Source organism: Carlito syrichta, unplaced genomic scaffold, assembly GCF_000164805.1.
Source record: "Carlito syrichta isolate Samal-C Ts95f unplaced genomic scaffold, Tarsius_syrichta-2.0.1 Scaffold64587, whole genome shotgun sequence".
In the NCBI taxonomy this organism is placed as follows: domain Eukaryota; kingdom Metazoa; phylum Chordata; class Mammalia; order Primates; family Tarsiidae; genus Carlito; species Carlito syrichta.
This window is the reverse complement of record NW_007008683.1, coordinates 62,564-87,060: the sequence shown is the minus strand read 5'-3', so window position 1 is coordinate 87,060 and position 24,497 is coordinate 62,564.

Sequence of the window (24,497 nt, the reverse complement as noted above, 5' to 3'; positions counted from 1 at the left end):
GACTATTGGATAGGAATTTTTACATGCATTGTAAAAACAGTGGAAGGAAACCCTGGAGAGAAAGTACTCTCAACTTTGAGAAGAAAGGAAATCAAGTCAAGGGAGGTGCAAAAGAAAAGAAACTTTGCCTGTGGAATGAGAACCCCCTTTAATTATCAGACCCAAAGATGCATTTAAATGTACCAGCATGTAGCAGTAGTCACATCTCACTCTCTCCTTGAGCTAAATAATGACCTCTCGAAACACTTTTTATGTGGTGCTTTGGATTAGCTGAATCTAGGTAGCTACAAAACTCCATACACTGGATACCACATAGTTAAAGTATGTATAGCCAATCCCTAATCAATTGATGCTTCCATAAATCAATGAAAATTTCTGTCAGAAAACTTCATATCAGCCCACTCCTTATCCTCTTTTACCTTTAACAACCTGCTTATGACAAAGGTTACACAGAGCACACTCCAAGGCAACTTGGAAGTGTGTCCCAGGTGGCTGTCCTCAACCTTGGCCCAAATAAATTTTCTACATTAATTTTGCCTCAGTTTCTTTCTTTAGGATGACAAGGGCATGTGGAGAGCAAAGTTTCTGGTGGAAGGGTTGCAATTTCTATGTGAAAGTGTTCTTAAGTCAAATGTTTGTATTGGGGACTGTGCACATATTTTTCTTTTAGTAAATTCTAGTTTCCCTCTTGGTCTTTGTGAAGAAGATATATTTTTTTCTCATTACAGTACTCTTTTCACATTTAATTATAGCTCCTGCTGTCACATTTATAATCATTACTAGTCTTTTAAAACATATAAATTCCTGATTAAATTGATCTCAACAGTTCTTAAAGTGCCAGCCCATAGAAGTTGGTTGCTAGAGTATACGTCACTAGAGGGGGCATACCATGTTTGTTTCGTCTTTAGCCACAGACACTAGCAATTCTATTTTCATATAATAAGTAACCAATAGATTATGGCATTAATATCTTATTCTTGTTTATGTTAGTATCACCATTCAGATTATCTGAAAATAATATAAGGTTGTTATTAGTCTACTCTCAAGAGTAGAAAAACAGAACCTTTTATTAATACATTTTCTTGAGTCACATTCTATTGAACATGTGAGCGCATACTTTTTTTTCATATTAGTAAGAGTGTGTTTTTTTTTCTTTTAAGAAACAACTTCATCAAGGGAATGAACATATTTAAGTATGTGATGCCTTTTGCTTTCTATAAAATAGTTTTTTTGTACCAATTGGCATAGACACTAAAAAGTTAGATACCTATCTGCTTTATACCATTCTCACTTGAAATCGGGTTTTATTTATAGTAATCTTTGTTCCACAAACATATAGAGAGATATTTTTCCTCTATTACATTAATAGATAATATTTCTTTTATTTCTGGTGTGATATTTCTTTTATTTCTGGTGTGATAGAATATTGTATTTATGAAAACCTTTCCTACTTGTCATCTGTTTATAACTGATTCTAGCTTCCTGGTTATAAGCGTGGTATTCTGTAAGCTAAACAACAATATTAACCGATTCATTCTTCTATTTTTTTCATAATATTTATTAGGAATTCCACCATGTTAGACCCTGAGAGGGATACAGGTTGGCTAAGAAATTGTGCCAGAGTTTATGAAGTTCACAATCTAGTAAAAATATCCATTACATACATAATTATAAAGCAAGAAAAACCAGGATAACTGACTTTAAAAAGGTTTAAGTAGAGACTTTGGGAGTGTAGAAAAGAGAGCCACTAGGTTATATATTTACATGCATAATTTTACAAAGTAAAATTTTAAAAGCATTTCACATCTGGAGAGAGGCTTCTGTCTCCAAATCCTGACCATTTTGCTTTTGAGGAAATAACAGCTCAATTGTTTATAAGCAACTAGAGTTCTGTTTTGAGGTTCTGATACTAGGCTAGTTCTTGGACAAAGCATTCCATGAATTTTTACTGGGAGAATTTTTTTTTGAGTTGGAGTCTCACTCTGCCATCCAGACTGGAGTGCAGTGGCCACTCCCGGCCACTGCAGCCTTGACCTGCTGGGCTCTGGTGATCCTTCCGACTCAGCCTTCCGAGTAGCTGGAATTATAGGCATGCGCTACCACGCCCGGCTGATTTTTTTGGTTTATTGTAGAGATGAGGTCTCGCTGCCCAGGCGGGTCTCGAACCAGTGGGCTCAGGCAATCCACTCACCTCAGCCTCCCAAAGGCACGGGATTACAGGCTGGGAGAATTTATCTGTAGTATCAGTTAAAAAGAGCCCAACTGCTTCCTCTCTAAATGACTGTCAGAAGTAAAATTTTACAAAGTAAGATTTTAAAAAGTACATATTTAATATGTTCTAAAATATCTGGAAGAGTTTTGTTAGACTGACAACTGGAAGTTTAGGTCTGTGGAGAAATGATTAACCTTGGAGTATCTGGGTAGATTTGAAGGATGGCAGTGAAATAGGGTCCAAGCACTTAATTTACAGACCAGAAGTTCAAGTTATAAAAAGGAGAAGTTTTTATTAGCCAAGAGCTGGGCTGGCGGCCACTTGCCTGCTGGACATAACAGTCCCACAGCAAGAGACCCCGATTAGCTGTAGGGGCTTACTTAAGAAAGGCTAAACCACATTGGGATTTTTCAAGTGGGCTAAACCGCAATATCCTGGAGGCCTCGGTACCTTTCAAGCAGTGCAAGTGTGGTTCACAGAAGCAAAAAAAAAAAAGCTGTTAGACAGTTTAACCTAGCCAGCAAGTACTGTTGCCAGTTTCCAGGAAGGGAAACTTTTAACTGTGCAAAGGCTGAGTACATGTTTAGCCTAATTTTTTGACATTGTAGATGTCTTTTTAAGCCCCCTTCCATGGCAGAATAATAGGGAAGGGCATTGAGTGGAGAGAAACAGACAATATAATTGGAAAAAGTATAGTCGTTTGGAAAAGAAAAACTCATTTAGCTACTCAGAAAGGTTAAAACCAGATATCAGATGACTAAAAATATTGAAGACAATTTTCTGGAATCGTGAAGGCAACCTAGTAATCAGGACTATGCCTGTCGGCAGGCAGGCTTTCTCCTTGTCAGCACCCCTCCTCAATGAGGGGTGCCTGGGGCCTGGGCTGCTGCTTTAGTTGCTGTACCAGTGACATTAAACTGGGATCAGACTAAAGTGTTACTCCTGCCTTTTCATACTACCCCAATTGTTCATCCTTCTGGTTGTCATTAATAGAATAAAGTTTTAGTGGTCTCCCTATGTTGCCCAGAAGATTTAAAACTGTGTTTAATCAGTGATATGGATGTTGGAGACTAGTTGTTCATACTAGCTTTTCTCTCCAAATCCTGACTGTTTTGCTTTTGAGGAAATAACAATTCAATTGTTTATAAGCAACTAGAGTTCTCTTTTGCAGTTCTGATACTAGGCTAGTCTTGGACAAAGCATTCTCTGAATTGCTGGAAGAATTTATCTGTAGTATCAGTTATAAAGAGCACAATTGCTTTCTCTCCAAATGACTGTCAGAAGTGAAATGTTCTTGAATATTGCAGATCACTGGCACAAGAGACTGGAATGTGAGCTAGCTGGGTTGGCTCAATGTCTCAATTGTATGACTTGTCTTACTTGCTCTATTGTGATAAACAGGAAGTGACTTCCACTGCTGCTCTTCAGGTTGCCAGTGCTCTGCAGGCTAGCCCAGGTAATTTGAATCCTTGAACCGTCTTCCCATTTGAACAATGACCAGGCATAATTTCCTAAGTATTCCTTATTTGTTTAGTCAATGACCCTCAACCCTGTGCACTAGGCAGCACTTTTTTGAGACTGTCATACACAAGTGTGATTTGGGTGTGTGTCCAGAGGTGGGGGAGGGAATTCTTGCAGTTTCAGCAAACTAGCTTCAGCAGAGTGAGTTTTGACACAGAAAGCAGCAAGAGTAGTCCAAGACTTCATCATGATGGCAAAGTCACTTAATTCTGCTCCTTTTCTTTCCTGCTGTTTAATAGTCTGATATTGTTTCTAGGTTCTCATGGTTTAAAGTTTGGAGTTTTCTTGAACCCCTAGTAGGAGAAGCGTCTACTCACTTTTTTCAAAACTGCTATAAATTAGATCAATTTATTTATCTTTATTTCAATATAATTTGAAGAAGGAAGAAATTGAACACATGGGCTCTGTATGCCTCCTGAATCAGCAGCATTTGCCTAGAAAGGGTGTGAGTGGAGTCTCTTTGGCCTCTACCAGTTTATGTGGTCTACATGAGTTACTTCCTGATAGCTTCTGAAATTGAAATTGATGGGTGATTCTCTTTGTTCAGTAAATAATGTTTCTCAGAATGTCAGGGAGAAATGAGGGCCGTTAGAAGAACTTCTAGGGAAACTTTGTCTCTACTCATTTCTATTGTAGACTGTGGAACCTCTATCATCTTTTTTAAAAAGTAATTATTTTATTTTATTTTAAAAATGAGGGTACAAATGAGGGCTAGGTACATACGTGGTCATTATACAGGTAAAGTGTGGGTACCCTTTTTGATGTTACGTGTCCCTCCTCCCCTGGTAGTGTCCCACTACTGCCAATCCCTTTCTTGTAGTATTATGATAAATGTTCAGGGTCCACTTATGAGTGCGTACACGTGATACTCAGATCTTTGTTTCTATGATAAATAACTGAATATTATAGACTCTAATTCCATCCAGGTTGCTGCAAAGTTCATAATTTTGTTTTTCTTTATAGCTGCATAATAGTCCATCATGTAAATGTACCACATTTTCTTTATCCAGTCTACTTTTGATGGGTAGCACGATTGTTTCCATGTTTTTGCTATTGTGAATAATGATGCAATAAGCATGTGTGTGCAGGTATCTTTATTATAGAGTAATTTGAGTTCCTCCAGGTATATTCCCAGAAGGGGGATTGCTGGGTCGTATGGAAGGCTGATATTCAGATTTTTAGGAAATTGCCACACTGTTTTCCACAGAGATTGTACTAGTCTACATTCTTACCAACAGTGTAGAAATGCTCCTGTTCTCTATATCCTCTTCAGCATCTGTTGTTTTTTGAGTTATTGATGATGGCCATCCTGACTGTAGTTAGGTGGTATCTCAGTGTGGTTTTAATTTGCATTTCTTTGATGACTAGTAAGGCTGAGCATTTTTTCATATATCTGTTGGCTGCTCATATGTCTTCTTCTGAGAAGTGTCTATTCTTATCTTTTGCCCATTTTAAATAGGGTTGTTTGTTTTTTTCCTTTCAGCACATTTGAATTCCTTGTAGATCCTGTATGTTAGGCCTTTGTCAGATTTACTGTTGGCAAATATTTTTTCCCATTCCGTGGACTGTCTCCCCACTCTCTTGATGGTTACTTTTGCTTTTCAGTTTGATGAGGTCCCACTTGTCTATCTTATCTTTTTTTTTTTTTTTTTTTGAGTTGGAGTCTCACTCTGTCGCCCAGACTGGAGGGCAGTGGCCATTCCCGGCCACCGCAGCCTCGACCTGCTGGGCTCCAGCGATCCTTCTGCCTCAGCCTTCCAAGTAGCCGGAATTACAGGCATGTGCTACCACGCCCGACTCATTTTTTGATTTATTGTAGAGATGAGGTCTTGCTGCCCAGGAGGGTCTCAAACCCACGGGCTCAGGCAATCCACTCATCTCAGCCTCCCAAAGGCGCGGGATTACAGGCTGAGCCACCGAGCCCGGCTATCTTATCTTTTATGGCATTCACTTTTGGAGAGTTGATCAGGAATTGGTTGCCTATTCCAATTTCCATAAGGGTGTTTCCTACATTTTCTTCTAAGATTCTTAGAGTTTGAGGTTTTACACTTAGGTCTTTGATTCATTTAGAGCTGATTTTTGTGTATGGTGATAGGTAGGGGTCCTGTTTCAGTCTTCTGCATGTGGTCAGCCAGTTTTCCCTGCACCATTTACTGAATAGGTTCTCCTCTCCCCATTGGTTGTTGGTGGAGGCTTTGTTGAAAATGAGTTGGTTGAGGAATTGAGGTTTTGCTTCCAGAATTCCCATCCTGTTCCATTGGGAATCTCTGTCATTTTGAGACTATATGGTGGAAGTGGCTGGATTCTGTTGGGAGCCGGCCTTGGAGGTCGACCCTGATTGACAGGGTCCTGATGGGCTGAAGACCCTGGGCTGCAGGGCGAGCCCAGGAAGCTGAGGCCCTTCTGTCTTCCACCTTTGATGTTTGGTATGGCTAAAGAAATTCTGTGCAGTAGTGGAAGAAGAAAATGGCATGTTTATGCTAAGTACTCACACCTCACCTGAGAATGTCATGGTTCATTTTCCCATTTTCCCACTATGCTGCCTGGCCTTTTCTAACATATGCAAGGGTTAAACTCTGAAGCACATCAAGAATGCTTTCTTTCACTTGGTTATAAGTTACTAGAATTGCTTGAGTAAAAGATGATGTAAATATATTCACTCCTTATTTGATTTAGGATTATGCAGCTTAGTGTTTAGACATAAGGTTTTATAGAAGCACAAGTTTATAGTAAGTTCATTTTGAATTCATTATAAGTTCTAACACTTATCTAAGAGTTATGTAGGTGATTTATTTCACTGTCTTCACAGACTTAGGATAAAGATTAATCGTTAAGGTTTTTACTTAATTCTATAGTTAAATTTTAAGTAAACGTTTATAGAGTGGGTTTTCACTGAATTCATAATATATTAATTAGATACTTTTATGATAATTAACTAAATACAGAAAGCAACCTTGGGGGCCTGGGAAATGTCATTAAAAGCTTCTTTTGAGTTTTCTTTAGAAATAAACACTGCAGGATAAGAGAAAAGTAATGAAGACAGCTGGACAAAAATGGTGATTACAAAGCTTTGAAGGTCGTAAAAGCCCAAAAGAGAAAAACTGCTACATGAAGAGCTATGCACCTGGGAACTTTCTTGAAGCACTTCAAGGACTGTAATTTGGGACTCTTTTGAAGAGAGTTGCTGGCAGTGCTATTCTAGACATGATAATTGTTTTATCCATGTATTAATCGTAATTGGTAAATGTAATATCATACAAGTTTATATAATCAATATACATATGTATGAGGGTTGACAAAAATTATTAGGCTCTGGTTATGTTTAGCAAGGTTTTTACTTTGAGTCATTAATTAAGTTTTAATGCTATAGTTTAGTGTTTTATAGCTACTTTGAAGATTATTTTAAGTTCATAAGTTTAAGTTCACACAATGATAAAATTGGTGCCTCAAAGATAATAATAATTGCTCAAGTGCCTATCTTAAGACAAAGATGTTTTCTAGGAGGTTGCCAAGCATAAGGGAAAACAGCCAAATCACCATTATCCTAAACTTAAAAGCTCATTAGCAATTATGCAACCATAATAATTTTAGTTGTGTTAGTTTTATTTCATTATGTTTAGTTCACTTTATATGTTTATTCAGAGTAAAGATTAGTGTATGTATTTTCACAGTAAGTGACTTTCATAGTTATTCTTTAAATGCTAGCCACTGTTGTTTGGTCAAGTTAATGGGCTTCATATTCCTACTATCACTAGGTACAATCTATAGTTTTGTCTTAGTGATTTTAGGGCTTTTTTAATTAGACAAGTGATGTGGAACCGAAATCAAAGTAAACCTTGTATGCATTATGTTTAGTTTAAGTGAAACTCCTTTTAAACATCTCAAGACTCATTAACTGTAACTAGATAGTGTTTTTGGCTTATTAGTTTCTTCTAAAGACCGCTAGATGGTGGTAACTTTTAAAGTATATGTACGTGAAGGAATTTTCTTTGTCTTGCCCCTTTACAAATGGTATAAAAGCTTTCTGCTAACTAATAAAGGATGTCATCTGTTCAGGAAGCAGGTGTCTGAGTATAATATTTTCATCCTTCACCTATCCGTCTTTCCTTCAGGAAACCTCACTACCCTTGTGGGGCTGGACCCCCGCAGGATTCCATTTTTTCATTTCCTCTTCTAAGGTGCCTTTTGGATTTCTATTAATTCCCTCTTTTGGTGATTTTTTTTTTTTGAGACATATCCTTCAGACCTCAAACTTTTCACTTGATATGGGTGAAGGCATTTTCATTTGTCCAGATGTTCTTTCTGGAGATGCCATTCTGTAGCTTAGACAATTGCTCCTGGGAGACTGTAAGTTTCAAATAAAAAAAAAAATATATGGGTCACTCCTTGCCCAATAGCTGAAGATGAGACTTTATTCCCTGGAAGAAAAAAGAGGTTCTAAATGCAATGCCCTACTTTTCAAACTCCCAGGTAGTAGCAAAAGTTATTTTCATAATTTCCTCTATTTATTTTCTACCACTCTGCAGCCTCTCTTTAAAAGGAAAGCTATTATTTGTCATTATTATTAGTTTTCTGCATGAAATTCCATTTGCCTTTGGATAATACATATATATAATTGGAAATTCCTCCTTAGCTGCTGTGATTATGGAATTTTATTATTATATTTACATATATTATATGTATACTTTGAAATATCCTTCATTTTATTTATATATACAGATATGTATATATATATTCATAATTTTAGTTAAAATACATCTATCAAATTAGTTTAGGGGCAAAGTTACCATGACATTTTTTCATGTATCTGAAAGATAGTAATAAAATTGTTAAGATATTTACTATATATTATGTTAATTTTTACAACTTTATGTCATGGCTTAAGTCTAGAATGGAATTTTTCAGTCTTGTATTTTGGAAGCCTCTCACATCATTTTATATTTTTACATGCACAGTGATTTTGAAATAAAAAAACAAAATTGAGAAAAAAGCCTTAATTTGCCTTGGCTTATATGCAATGGGTACCTAAGTCATTTATGTTACCTGGAAAATGAGCACCTTTCATTTCTGGTAAGTGATTTGGCAATAAATTTCATTGACTAAGAAAACAACATTCTCCCAAGCAATGGGACAAACTCCAACTTAGGCCTATGGAATCCAAACATTTGTTTAAGTTTGTTTACTGGAATATTTTATTCCTAGAAAAATATAGAAAAGACCATATTTATAGTGAATTGACTCTTGATAGATAGAGTTATTCATTTCCAGGACTTATTGATACTAGGATATCATTCTTGATAAATGATTTCCAGTTAGGTAATTTGCCCTTAACTCACATTCTCATTTGTCAATATAATTTAAAACAGATAATGGCCTCATGTATGTTACAAGGTTGGGTCAGAATTTATAAACATGTAATGTGTACCTGTTACCTATATTTAGTAGATTTTAATCCAAAGTAATTCAATGTAATTTATGATATCTTGAGGTATAGTAAAAGAATATTAAAATTATTATTAGCTAAACTAAGTTTGAATCGGAGCTGTAGCAATTAATATATTCCTTGGGAAAGGTATTTTTTTTCTGATTTTATATCCTGCATCTTTAAAATGAAGACAATAATGTCTATTCTATGTCGCTCACAAGCAGATAAGCACCATGATTCACCATGTCTGTCCCCAAAACTCCCCATGTATCAGTCCCTATGGGGACCTGGACATATTGTCATGTGGCTTCTAGTATCCCAGAACCCCAGAAAAGTCTGAACTCACTTCTTATCTTGATAGGAATATAAGGCCATTGGCCTCTGGCATGGAGACCTTGGCTCCATTCCTAACTGCTATTCAGTTCAAGGCATTTGAATCTGCAGTGTTTTTTTATCAAGGGAACAACACATCACCAGGTTGCGAACAACCACTCTGGCCTTTTCAAGAAATATTTGTCATTTAGATAGTGAGTTTCCCTTTCTGTGAAGACCTGTATTGTGTGTGTTGGCTCTCTCTCAGATGCCTCAGGGACCATCTGAGGATGGTTTTTTTTTTGTTCATTCTCAGGAGCCTCATTACCATTTCTGGGTACTCAAATAGCTTTCTGGTCCCAGAAATGGACTGTCACGTAAGTGTGAGGATCCTGTGCTATACTCCCATGCTTCTACATTCTTTTAATTCTCTGCCTCAATTCGTGCAGCCAGGTCATTTGTGTTTATGGAGGTAAGGTGGGGGATGACTAATATTCCATTATCACTCCCCTTTCTCTAGAAAACACTCATTTGCATGTCTAGTCCCTGCATGCCCAGGAAGATGTCTCTGCTCTGGAATAGGTACTGGAGGATATTTAATTCTATCAGATTGGACCCTAATTGCTGGGCCAATTTTGTGAATCAGTTTCATGATACACTACTTACCAATTTATCTGAGTTTGGTGAGTCAGTACATTCACATACATGAGTTACATGAAGCAGGTTTTTTACTTACAGATAGGCAGCAAGGGACAACAAAGGTCTAGGATTCCTTGGGAGTCAGGCCTCTAAGACTCAAAAGATCTGTCTGGGGTGAGTATGTTTTTGTCAGTGCATGTTCCACTTGTCCAGTGTCTAAGGGTCCTCAGGATTCACTTGGTTGAGGTGATGAAGGCATCCATGTGTTAGTCACATTCTGAGGCCTAAGCCCAGAATGTGACCTTATTTGGAGACCAGGTCGTTGCAGAAACAGTCAAGGAAGGTCATTAGGTGTGCCTTAATCCAATATGACAGGTGTCCTTATAAAAAGAGGAAACTCAGAAACAGAAGTGAGTTAAGAATATGTGAAGATACAGAGAGAAGACCATGCAAACATGAAGATGCCAGTTATAATCCAGAGAGAGAGGCCTGGAGCAGACCCCTCCCTCATGACCCTCACAAGGAACCTGTAAGGTGAGTGTGGAGAAAAAGAAGACATGCCTCTCTTGATTAAAGAAAATTTATTAGAGGGAAAGGAAAGAAAGGCTGACCCTATAGAAGAACCAGCAACTTTGTTCTCCTGCAGACCCCTTATAAAACCCCAGTGAAGGCTTAACGGGTTCCAAGAAACAGTTTAGGGAGTCTGAGCTGTCAGCCAACCAGTCTTGAGGGCCTTGAGATGCAGATGTAGGCACTGTTGGGGACTGCTGGTTCCAATGGCCTTGAAGTGCAGAAGTGCAGATGCCTGTACTAAACCAGTCACTATCAGGGTGTTGAAATTCAGCCTTAAGTCCCTGCCAGAGACCAATGGCCTTATATTCCTCTCAAGATAAGAAGTGAGTTCAGAATTTTCTGGGGTTCTGGGATACTAGAGGCCACATGACAATATTTCCAGGTCGCCATAGGGACTGATACATGGGGAGTTTTGGGGACAGACATGGTGAATCATGGTGCTTATCTGCTTGTGAGTGAGATAGAATAGACATTATTGTCTCTGAAATGCAGCCTTAGGAAAGCAAATATTGACGGTGAGAACCAGGACAAGTCAGTACCAAGATGTTATCAGTCATAGCTTTGGGATGAAGTCTCAGGAAAGCAGATATTGGCAGTAAAGCAATTAGAACCAGGACACTGTTAGAGAAGAGGGTTAGCTTTATGGGCCATTGCAACCCCGCGCTCCCTTTGTGAGGTTCTCATGATGAGTTGGTTTAATTACAACCTCCTCTCCCATCCCCCTACAAACCTTATCAGAACCAACCTTTCCAACTCCTTAATTTCAGATTTCTATCTTCCAGCACTGTGAAACAATATATTTTTTACGCCACCCTATTTGTTATGCTTCCTAGCAAGCTAATACACTCTTCTACTATTTCTAGATGAGACTGTGTAAAGTCATTTTGTTGCAGGAAAACAGAGAGACCATGACACCAAGACTATCTTAGGAAGTAGCAGTTTATTAGCGCAGGTGTGACTCAGAGGGCTAATGCTCCAAGGCTGAGCAGCCCAGAGAAAGAGGAGAGGGGTTTTATTTGTTAGTTTAGGTAAGGGAGGGGTCGGGTTGTATGGCTATACATTTTTCTTTAGAATTGCAAGGTTGTATTTAGCAAAAACAGATTTTCAAAGAACAAATTGTCTCCAGGGTACCCATGACAAGCAGGGGTTGTAAACTGATAACTTCACAAAGAGAGGATGTGGGGGTAAGGTTGTGGATGGATTACTATCCATTTCCAGGAAAGCGACCTTGGGCTATTTGGTTATCTCAAACCCCATGTCTAGCAAGTTTTGGAGCTTGCAGTTTGATCTTTAAAAGAAATAATTTTAACTGTTTTTAATCCCTCTCTGCCACAATTTTCTCTGAGCTCAGGAATGAGGCAAGTTTGCTCACCATCACCACATATACTCAATATCTCCTTTGGAGTCCTAGCTAGACAGTGCAGTAAGGCAAGAAAACTAAAGGAAAGATATAAAAACTAAGAAAGAAAAAACAACACTTTTCCATGATATGATTATTTACAAAAAATTAAAAAGAATCTTCTGAGGATATAATATAATAATATAAGACAGATAGTAAGAGATATAAAACATGGCTGGGTGCTTGGATTCATACCTGTAATCTTCACACTTTGGGAATCTGAGGTGGGAAAATTCCTTGAGTCCAGGAATTTGAGACCAGCCTGGACCACATAGTGAGACCTCATGTCTACAAAAAATTTAAAAATTACCCAAGTGTTGTAATGCAAACCCATAGTCCCAGTTATTCGGAAACTGATGTGGAAGGATCACCTGAGCCCATGTATTTGAAGCTACAGTGAGCTAGGATTGTGCCACTGTACTCCTACCTGAAAATAAGAAATAAGAAAATAAGAAAAGGAGAGGAAGGAAGAGAGAGAAAGAGAGAGGGAAAAACTACCATCATTTTTATAGGTTAAGAAAATAAGAAATATAGGATATATAGAAATAAATTTTAAAAAATATAACATAGAACTCTATGGAAAAAATAATGAAATATTATTGAAAGACTTTAAAGAATCCCAAATGAATGGAGAGATATAACTTCTTAATTAATTGGAGTGCATAATATCATAGAGGCATCAATAGAACTCCAAATAATTTATAATTTCAATTAAATTACAGGAAAGTATTCGTAAATCTTATAATGAAACTCAATGATGTATTTTAATTTATATGAAAGGCAATAGGTAAAGACTCAAGAAGATAATACTATGTCATGAACCTGGCCCAACACCCAAAGAACTTATGGTTACAGGTTTGGGTTTTTTTTTTTTTTTTTAATAAACACAGTAATTGACCCTCCCTGTCTTAAAGCTTGAAACTTACATTTGTCTTATCTGAGTTTCTTTCTCAGGAAACTGACCCCAAGTCCTTCCAGACAGAATTAAGGAACTGAAACTCACCAGACAAGGTGATGCCAGACCCCTCATTTGTCATGATTTCCTTACCACTCCCTAATTCCTGTTTTCCCACAGCCATATTCCTGCCCCACTATATAAACTTCTGCCATTAGTGGGATGGGAAAAATGGGTTTAAGACTGAATCTCCTATTCTCCTCAGCTGATATTACCTGAATACAATACCTTCTTCTCTGGCAAAACTTTTCTCAGCGATTGACTTTCTGTGTGGTGAGCTAGGGAATCTCAATGAAATCCCTGAAGTTTTGGTAACAATTAAAGACAAGGTTAAGGGAATTTCCTGAGATTTTAAAGCAAAGTAAAGCTATATTATTTCTGACTGTGTAGCATTGGCACAAGGATAGAAATAGAAACACATGGAAAATAAATGAAAGTACAGAAGCATGACCACTCATACATGACATATAGGGCAGTGTAGGCACAGAGCCAATAGGATAACTATATTGAAAAAATTGAACTCATGACTTACATACATTACATACAACCCAATTATAGATTAATTAATTTATATACCTTTATAATTTATATATCTACAATATATATTTATATGTTATTTATATATAATTTATAATACATATGTGAAAGTTACAAAGAAATCTAGAAATAAATAGAGGAGAATATTTTTGTGACATCCAAGTGGATTTCTAAGACAAGAAACAAAATATACAAATTATCAAGAAAAGGAATGAAACTTTAAAAAATTAAATATACCATATAAAAAAAGATGAACCACAGGATGAAAGCTTTTATTTGAAAAGCTATGTTATGAATAGAGTACATTGGTATTTAAGTATTAAGGAAGGAAATAGAGAAGAATTTTATGGGCAATGACTTGTTTCCCTCTATTGATAAATAACTCGACATTTCCATGTTAAAACAGTAGTAAATATGTGTAGTTTTAATATTTATAGCTGAACAAAATTATACATCCACAAATTTTGGTAGATAAATACTTTGTCTCCTTTCCAAAATGTGCTATTTTCATGCTTTTTAAGTAGGCCTTTGAAATTTTTAATCTTAGACCGCACATATTAATACTAACTCTAACTAACAAGAAAGTTTTTTTTACTCGGATATAGAGATACAATGTCCCTCCTCCCCTGCTGACTATAAAAAAACTTTCTTGAGCCTTTAATTCTGATGTGTTAATAAACTAAATCAGAACTTCCACTTCTACTAATAATGAATCAAATAAGAAAACCAACCCATCTACTACGACCAATTATAAAAACTACACACTTTATTTTAATAATTGACTTGAAGATATCATGGAGCCAATGAGGTATTGACAAATTTCAGGGCCAATATCCAGGTAAAGGAGAAAACCAACTGTAACCTAGAATTTGTGTTCTTTCCCCTTGAGATGTCATTATGCATGAACTTTTTCTAGGGGATTGAGGATCTGATCAAATCTTTTGCATAACTCATGGGTGTAGAAAGACAAAAAATGAAGTCGACATTTTGTCAAGGAGATACAATCCTGATGGACTCCTCCAAATGTGCCTTGGTACTCCAAGGGTCTAAAACCCAGAAGTAAATATCCTACAGTGAAACTGACATTAGACGAGGCACCGTGGCTCACATCTGTAATCCCAGCACTTTTGGAGGCTTAGGCAGGAGGCCCTCATCAATTGAGGCAAAGGGTTTTAGATCAGCCCGTGCAACATACTGAGACCTCATCTCTATAACAAATTATCTGGGTATGGTAGTATGCAACTATAGTCCCAGCTACCTGGAAGGTTGAGGTGGAAGGATCTCTTGAGCCCAGGAGTTTGAGGCTGAAGTGAGCTATGATTGTACCACTGCACTCTACCCAAGGTGAAAGACCGAAACCTTGTCTCTAAGGAAAAAACTAAAAAGTCAAACTAAAAATTAAAAAAAAAAACAAGAAAAAAAGAAAAGAAAAAGAAACTGACACTAACAGGTGAAACTCATATTTAATTTATTTTCAATCTCTATAAATAGATTAAGGTTATTGAGGAATTTTCCAGAATGAAGGTGAAGAGGTTGAAAACATAATCCTAGGTGGCAAATTATTTCTTATTTGTCATGTACAATGTTAGACACACAAAGAGAAATGAAAAGTATCCCTGGGCATGGGCACATGATGTATGTCACACATGACAAAAAAAGAATAAAGTTGAAAAGAGTCATTTGTTGTAACTTTTAGGTCCTTTGCCTGTCTCCTTCCCTCCCCACTCCCTCCCCCTCCTTGTGTGTGCACATGCGTGCAGAGATGAGGGTTGCATTTGAATAATTGCCTAAGTTACCAACAAGAAAAAGAACTAGCTTGTTTAATGGCTTTGTGGTGTCTTTTGCTAAGTCTTTGACTGCCTAAGAAAATTTAGCCTTTATAATGTTAAAAGAGTTAAGGTTTTTAAAATTATTTATTTTTAAAAATTTTAACAACTATGTAACTTTTCTATATTTGCCTTTAAAGTATTTGTCACTTTGGTTTTACTTCACAGTGACCCATGATTCTATCTTGATCAAGTGTTTTAAGCCTTTGATAATTTTGACAAACTTTCCAAAATTAAATTCTAAATTATATCTTTTTAAAAAGAGAGATATTAAACTAATTAGACTTACTTGTTAAATTATAAGGGAAACACTGTCAAATAGTAAGTGATACTAAACCTTCTTAAAGTTATATTTATGGGTATATTATTGATATGCTTTTCAAAAATGTATGACATTTCTAGAAATCTAGTATTTTATTAGTCATACTTCTGGCTGTTATGTTAAAATGTTGTGTTCCATAAAATTACCAAACTGTATTTTCACTTGCTTGTTATAAAAAACTCTCCACAAATTTTTAACCATGGCCATTCCAAGTCATTGTCATTCACAGTTATTGTTTCAATTCTTCTCTAAAAGCGTTTATAATCAGATTCATGGAAAAGACTCTTACAAGTATTCTTGAATACCAGTTGCTGATAGCTTTAAGGTCATAGTATCGGACTGAATAAAAATTTCTAGAACTTTAATGAAAAAAACTGATGGCTTCATATAATTGCTAGCCAAGATTAAGCAAAACAAAATATAACTACGTGGGATGAAATGAACTGATGAAGACAATGTTATGACTCTTTATTTAAAATGTTACTGATTCTTTTAAATGTTCTCTAGATTAAAAAAACCACATTTTTTTCTTTTAATCTATCTATAGCTTATAGCAACTTGATAAAGTTTTATTTTGTAAACAAAAATTAAAACATTTACCTCTTCCCCCTATCTAATGCTTCCAGAATTAAAAAACTAATTATGAACATTCTTATCTTTATGATAGTATTTGCATCCATTTGATAAGAATCTGATGTCTTAATAACAGGATACAATTGAAAATATTGATTATATTATCAGGAATTTAATGGACATGGCATATTTGACAATGTGCATAGAATGCCTGGTCCCAGGAATTCCAAGCATTACAATGAATGAATAAAAATTGCTGCTTCCTGGTAGACCCAGGAGTCTCAAGATATTAGATACTTCAGGTGAAGTCTGAGGTTTTCCTTGATTTGGCTTTCTAGCATCTAGTGGTTTTTAAAAATCCAGTCTAGATTCTTTATCAAAAGTTCCAACAAAGCAAACTTAAAAGAGCTCATGTTGTCAATTATTATTCTTGCTACACTTACATAAATAATCAGGCCAAGTTTGATGAGTATTAACTTATATTCAAACAACTTAGTCTTACTTTAATTATCTTTTGAAACATGGGGGTGACTATGGAGAAAAAAATACTTTCTAAAGAAAATTGTAGTACACCTTTTGATTGTATCTGTTAATTGTTTTTTAGTTTTATTATTTACCTGTAGACTGAACTGTATCCTGAATTATTCTAGTTCCTCCAGTATCTGACTACAGTTTTTCAACTAAGAACAAAAACTGCTTTGTTCCAAAACAGACCATTGGTTTAATCACTGGACTAGCACCCTCTTGTTATACCACAGAATCAAATGTGAGTTACCTAACAGGGTTTGTGATGTAGGTTTTGTCTCATTCACCAGGTTTACCTTGCCTGGGCTGGGTGTCAGCACTAACAAATGTATGACTAGAAATTTGTCTGTATTAGTGCAGTTCTACTGCAAAGGCTATTACTGGTCAACAGCATTTATTTAATTCTCTCACCTCAGTATCCTTAGACAATAAAATTGACCTCAATTATCTATTAGCCAAACAAGGTGCTATCTGTGCTATTGCTAACCTGTATAAATTCCTTTGGGAAAGTTGAGACCTGATTACACAAAATAGGAAAACAAGCCACTTGACTACAACTGGTTTCACTCAGTGCCCGCATGGTAATTGGATATATTTAGTTGGTGACGTTTAGGCCTAGTTTAATGGTCAAAACTATTATGTAAGCTGGGATCATTATAATGCTGTTATTTATATTCTGTGCTATTATTTTAAAACTTTGTATCTGTTGCCTGTAAAATTCCTGCAGAACATCTTCTTACAGAGTACTGCTGACCCAGCACATAAAAATGATAGCCAACATTTATGGGACTGACAAACCTGAACTTGACAATGAGTTTCAGATAGTCTGAAAGCCATTTCTTTCAAGCCTCCTTGTTGCTCAAATGTGGATAAAAGAGTTTTGACATTGACTTCTAATTGCTGGTCATTTCCCCCTGACGTTGAACCAGACCAACTAGGACATGTCAATTCCAACACTGAGGGACAATTGAACTTAATCTCAGAATGATTATCAGTAATGAATTCAAAGGAAGATATTAATCCCAAGGAGGAAACATGAAAATTGTCAATACCAAAGTGAAGTCACTTATGTATAGCCATAATAACATGAAACTGGGAGACCATGACTCTTACACTATGCCTATTAAAAACAAAACAAAACAGAAAATTTGTCCAAACTCCTGCTTGCTACATGTGTCACAAAGTCAACTAGGCACACACACAAGAATACTAACCTGAAATAATGTCACCACCAGTAAACTGACATCAGCTCCTGCAATAAGGCCCTGTAATCAATGCTCTCTTTATTTCAAAGCAATTTATGTGTACTTCTCTCACCTCAATCTCCTCAGATGCATCTATACTTAACTATAGCAGGCGTATCACAGATTGCAATCCCCCTGCTCTTCCCAAAGAAACTCTTTCTTTGGAAAGTCTGTCTCTCTCTGTTTTCATTTTAAGTTCAAAAAACCTATCAGAAACTGTCTACGGCTATGTGACATTATTAATTAGTTTCATTTCACATCTGATTCTAAAGTAATTTTTGGTTTGAACTTTGTCTCTTGTGCTTGGCACAACCCTCCCTCCGGAAACATTATGAAATCTTTCTCTGTTTTCCAATCTAATTAATTACCAACCTTCCTTCTCACTCCATTATGTGTCAAAGCTCCATGGGCAAAGACCATCAATCAAGGAGAAATATTTCTGCATTGTAGCTCCTATAGATTTCAATCAATCACATAATTAAGTGATTTTGGAGAATTCTTTCTTTTAACATCAACACTTAATTTCAAAATGCAGAAGGTTAAGCATAATTTTTAATTTTAAAAATGTTCTGGTGGCATATTCTATCCCTGAGAAATCAAAGAGATGAGCCTACATGCCTGGATGGCAAGAATGGGAGGGCCAATGAGGTTTTATGTACATTTCACATAGGTCAGAGACAGAATATAGGAAAGGAACAACATGCAAAATTAGGTGAACATTTCAAAATTAGGTTGAATTTTCCTTCATGCACATGTCGCAGGGCCACAATAGAATATTAATTCATGGAGTGACATGGAGCAATGAGATTGACAGTAACAACTTCTGTGGCAAAATAGTGGTGAAACTTGGATGGAGCACCAAATGAAGTAACTTTCTTTTTTTTTTTTTGTTTCTAAGTCAGTCTCAATGTCACCCAGGCTGCATTGCAGTGGCATGCTCATGGCCACTGCAGCCTCGACTTGCTGTGCTCAGGCGATCCTTCCACCTCAGCCTTACAAGTAACTGGAACCCCAGGCATGTGCCACCACGCCTGGTTAATTTTTATTTACTTATTGTGGAGTTGAGTTATTGCCAAGTTGCCCAGGCTGATCTCAAACCCCTGAGCTCAGGTAATCCTCTCACCTCTGCTCCCAAAATGCTGGAATTTCAGGTGTGTGCCACTATGCCAGGCAGAAACTACTTTATGACAAATTTTTCAAAAGTAGTTTAAGGAAAATGCAAATCAGAAAGATAGTTGGAGAAGGCACTACAAAAGAATGGACAAATGCCAAGTTTTGCTCAAAACTTGCCTAATACTGAACAGAGCATCCAATAAATATTTGTTTAACTAATGCATACTTTATCTACAATTATATAACTGTGTGAATTTCAAATTTAGTGGAAGGTAAACATTTCATAAAAATTTCTGGACTGAGTGAATTAATTCAGGACAAGAATACCAGTTTTCTCTCTTCTTATCTAGTTGATCACATGGTATTTTCATTTTGTTCATAATTTATGCTAAAGACTTTTGCTTGAGGTTGACTAAATGTTGCCTGACAGGTTTTGTTTTGTTTTTAATGCCTCTCACTAATCTTTGCAAAATCACAATCAGAAGAATGGATTTTGTGGTTCTTATATGTTCTCTGAGGCTCCTAATAAAGTGCGTTGTGCTGGGACCATAATGGTGTCACAGGATGAAAAAATAACTTCTGCCAATATTTTAAGTTGTTTGCTATTGATGCAAATTTGATGGGGATATATTCTAAATTCAGTTTCAGAAAGTGTGCATAATTGCAGAAGTAGTTACTACTGTCACTGTTAATCTTGGAACTGAAATGATGATCTTACTATAGAGAGTTTACCATCTAGCTTTGTCTTGCTGTTTTGCACTCAGTATACATAGGGTGGTATTTACGCATCACTTTACAGAGGTCGAAAAAGACTATCATGAGGTGCAGAATACTATGCTTTGGATTGTCTTGTATTCTCTTTGCTTATTATATTTACATCCCTATGCCAGAAAACATTGATGAACCCTGGAAAATGGTGGTCTTCTAAAAATGGCTCTTCTAAAAATGGCTACACTTACGGTAACTTTTTTTTCTCCAGGGAATTGAGATGCCTTGTTACAAGTATGTATACACTTTCTTTCAATTAGGTTTTTGAAAAAGACTTTGGCTTTCTTTTAGAATAAATTAGCTAAATAATTTTAATATGTATAATTAGTCATTCATATATTTACTTGAATCTATACAAAGCAGAAAGAGACAAAATTCTTTACTGATAAAGAGATCTTAGCTTAAATAAATATTATATATATCTAACATAACATCTTATATCTATAATTGTAATAAGAAAAAATAAATGGTATTGTCTAAAGGGAAGGATTATTAAATAACTTGATTATATTTGACATTTTGAGGAAACCAAGTCTCATATGTTCTTTTAAACCTTAAGCATATGCATTAATTATGTTTTTACATTTGATGTGTATTTGCTATCTCTACTGTTTAAATGTCTTTCTCTTTATGCATTTTTCAAATCTCTTTATCACAAGAACTCTGTATTGTTTTTCATTTTTTAGTATCTCTGTAATGTTTCTCTTTATGGAAGATTGCTGGATTCTCATATTTAGCCTGTTGTGAAATCACATGGATAACTCCACTGTATACTTGTGAGGAAATTAAATATTTTTAAAAGGCAGAGTCATAGTATTATGCATACTCCCTGGATATATATTACAGACTCACAAGGGTTCCAAGACCACACTTTGAGAACTGCTGCTCTTATCTATCTTCAATTTTAAATTGCTGGATTTTAATTTCTTTTTTTTTTTTTTTTTTGCGATGCCAGAATTTGAACTCACATCTATCATACTGAAAATACCATGATCCTTCTTTCAAAACTTGCTGCTTTCTGGAAGACTTCTGGATGATAGTGGTAACAGGAAGCTTAAGGGAGAAGGCAGCAACGGGCAATAGATGATCAGAGGAGAGCAATGCAATGGGGTATGAGGAAGAGGTTGCTTCCTGGGCTACCCAGAGAGATGACAGATTTCTCAAACTAGATACCCAAGGCGTCTTCTGCTGAAAGTCCAAAATTTGCCAAACTTTCTCCATCCCTCTTTTTTCTGTTAATCGGTAGTGTCTCTACTCATTCTCTGGAAAATAGAGGAAAAGATGGATGAGTAAGGGTCAGCCCTCCGGAGACTATGATGTCACCTTCCCTGAATAGCACTTACGTTTTCAGACTTTAGAATAAAGACTCGTTTGTGAAATAAAACTATTTCCCTTGATTAAAAATCTAGAACCTGATTTCTTGGGTCATATTGCACATATGCATTTAACTTTATAGGAAACTGATAATTTCCCAAGAGGCCTGTACCATTTTGCATTTATGCCAGAATAAATATAATATAAAAAAGCTCCAGTTGTTTTGCATCCTTACCAGTAGTTACTATTTTTCACGTTTTTAAAAATTGAATTGTCTTTGTAAAAAAAGAGTTGGATTATTTGTATTGTATTTATTTGGATTTTCTTTTCTTCCTTCGTTCTTTCAGTCTAGCATTTTACTAATGCTGCACTGTATTGATTACTATAACTTTTTAGCAAGTTTTGAAATTAGGTTGAATGATTCCTCCAACGGTGTTCTTCACTTTCAAAACAAAGTTATTCAGGTTTTTTAAAAAAAATTTTCACTCAATTACTAAGTGAGAGGTCCCCAAGGATAATTGTGGATTATCTGTCTCTTTTTCCAATTCCATTCATTTTTTCTTCATTTATTTTGAACCTTTTAAAATAAGTACTTATTCATCTCATTATTGTCTTCTTGGTGAAGTGGTTTTTATCATTATGTAATATATATCTTTATCCCTGGTAGTTTTACTTGTTCTGAAGTCTTTCGTCTGATATTATAGCCACTATAGTTTTTTAAAAAAAATTGTTGTTAGCATGCTATATTTTTATCCCTTTACTTTTCAATGATCTATATTATTATATTTAAGATGAGTTTCTTATAGATAGCATATATTTCATGTATTTGGGTATTTAAAAAATTCTATTTGAAAATATCTCTCAACTGATGTGTTTATATTTTACATAATCTATGCTATGATTGAAAGTAGTTCTATAATTGCATTATTGTCTTCGGTAAAACTCGTATTTCTTATTCTTCTCTTTCCTGTTTTACTTTGGATTATATGAAAATGCTTTACTATTCCTTTTTTATTTTTCTGTTATACCTTTAGCTATATTTTTAAACAAGTTTTTAAAAATTATTTTTTTAGAGATTATAGCATGGATTTCTAACTTTTCATAGCTTACACGAATTTAATAGTGACTGCTTTATATGGACATAGATGCTTTTCTGCTGTCGGTGACCGGCACCGATCTATGAGGGAGGGTTGGACCCGCACCAGAGAGTCAAGACGGCGAGAAGAGACCACTCGGAGGCAGTTCTTCTGGGATCAGTCTGATCAGGACTGAGTCCAAATTTTATTCGGACTCCTTCCAACTTATATACCATTTTCTATACCCTCCAGCAGTGTGATAATCACTTGCTGGGGGCATACAAATTCCATGCATATCGCACTTTACAAACTATGCATCACAAGACCATCACGAGACTTGCAAGTTCCAAGCAAACAATTACAATTCTATGATGCATGACGTGCTTCACAAAACTTACATTAAAATCACAGGTGCACAATTTCAATACAGATTGTTCAAAGTGTTTTCCATAATGTTCAATAAATCATTCATATTATGCTCTTTGTTCTAAACCCTGATTAATACAAAAACTTTCTAAGTTAACTCTAGGTTCAACCCAAGTTCACTGACTCCTAATATTTTTAACGATTAATATTATCAACTTAACACTATACTATAATTTATAAGTTTACTTAAATGACTTAATTTTTATTCCATTAACCTATTATGATTCAACATAGTGCACTGTAATTCTATAACAATTAATTCAAAACTTATTCTTGAACTACAAAACCTTACCATGACTTATGTGAGTTTCATATATCTAAACTTTAATTTTTATATAATCTGATGATTGAAATTTAATACTATGCTATATCTTATTAAGCTAATACCTTATCGTTAATTCTTTCATAAATCTTATGGTAGTTGTCATACTCTTGAACAAGGAAATGTATGGTTGCCATGACGATGGCCATGGGCTGGAGCAAACAGAGTTTCGGTATTTAACAAAACTAGAAAAAACGTTCTGCCTGGCTAGAGGCAGGGTGATAAAACTATTATGGTAATTTAGTTTCTAATCTTAGCTCTAGGGGAGACTGCTTTCGGGAACAAGAGCTGATTAACCAGTCTACCAGGAAATAGAAGTTAAAAAATATCTTAAGAAGAAATACAGCTTAGAAAGACAGAGAAACACAAAATAATTCTGCTGTGCAACTTTCCATCAGGTGTATTGAGATTTACTTATAAGTTTTACTGCCATGTATGCACACTGGTCACTAATCACATGCCAATATTATAGGTATAACTGATATCCTATGTCAGAGGCGATCTTCCAGATGGGCCTTTACAGGCCTCAGCCATGTAGCTATAGATGTTGGCTCCCAACACTTTTCAATTATTTAGGTATAGTTACTCTTAACCTTTTATTATTATTATTATTATTATTATTAAGATCTCATTGGCTGGGCTCGGTGGCTCAGCCTGTATTCCTAGCACTTTGGGAGGCCGAGGCGAGTGAATTGCCAGAACCCATGGGTTCGAGACCAGCCAGGACAACTTGGCGAGACCTCATCTCTACAATAAATCAAAATTTAGCCGGGTGTGGTAACACGTGCCTGTAGTTCCAGCTACTTGAAAGGCTGAGGTGGAAGGACTGCTGGAGCTCAGCAGGTTGACACTAGAGTGGCTGTGAGTGTGCCACAGCCCTCAAGCCTGGGCAATGGAGTAAGGCACCAACTCAAAAGAAAAAAGAGAAAAAGATCTTCTTGTGTCACTCCAGCTAGAGTGCAATGGTGCAATCATAGCTCACTGTAACCTTGAACTGCTGGGCTCAAGTGATTCTTCTTGCCTCAGTCCCCCAGGTAGCTAGTTTGCAGGTGTGTACCATCATACCTGGCTAATTTTTTACTTTTTGTGTAGACAGGGACTTGCAATATTGCCCAGGCCAGTCTGGAAGTCCTGAGCTCAAGCAATCCTCTCTCCTCAGCTTCCCTAAGTGTTGGGATTATAGGCATGAGTCTCTGGGTTCGGCCCCCTTAACCCTTTATATTGTAATTGTCACGTGTATTGTGTCTATATATATTAGCCTCCCCAGACATCTTAACACATTTTGTTTCATACCGTTACAGATATTTTAAATAATTTTAGAGCAGAATATTAGTCTATTGTATTTACTCAGTTGTTCTTCCTTGATTTCTGAAGTTCCAAATTTTCCTGTGGTATCATTTCCTTTTTGTCTGAGG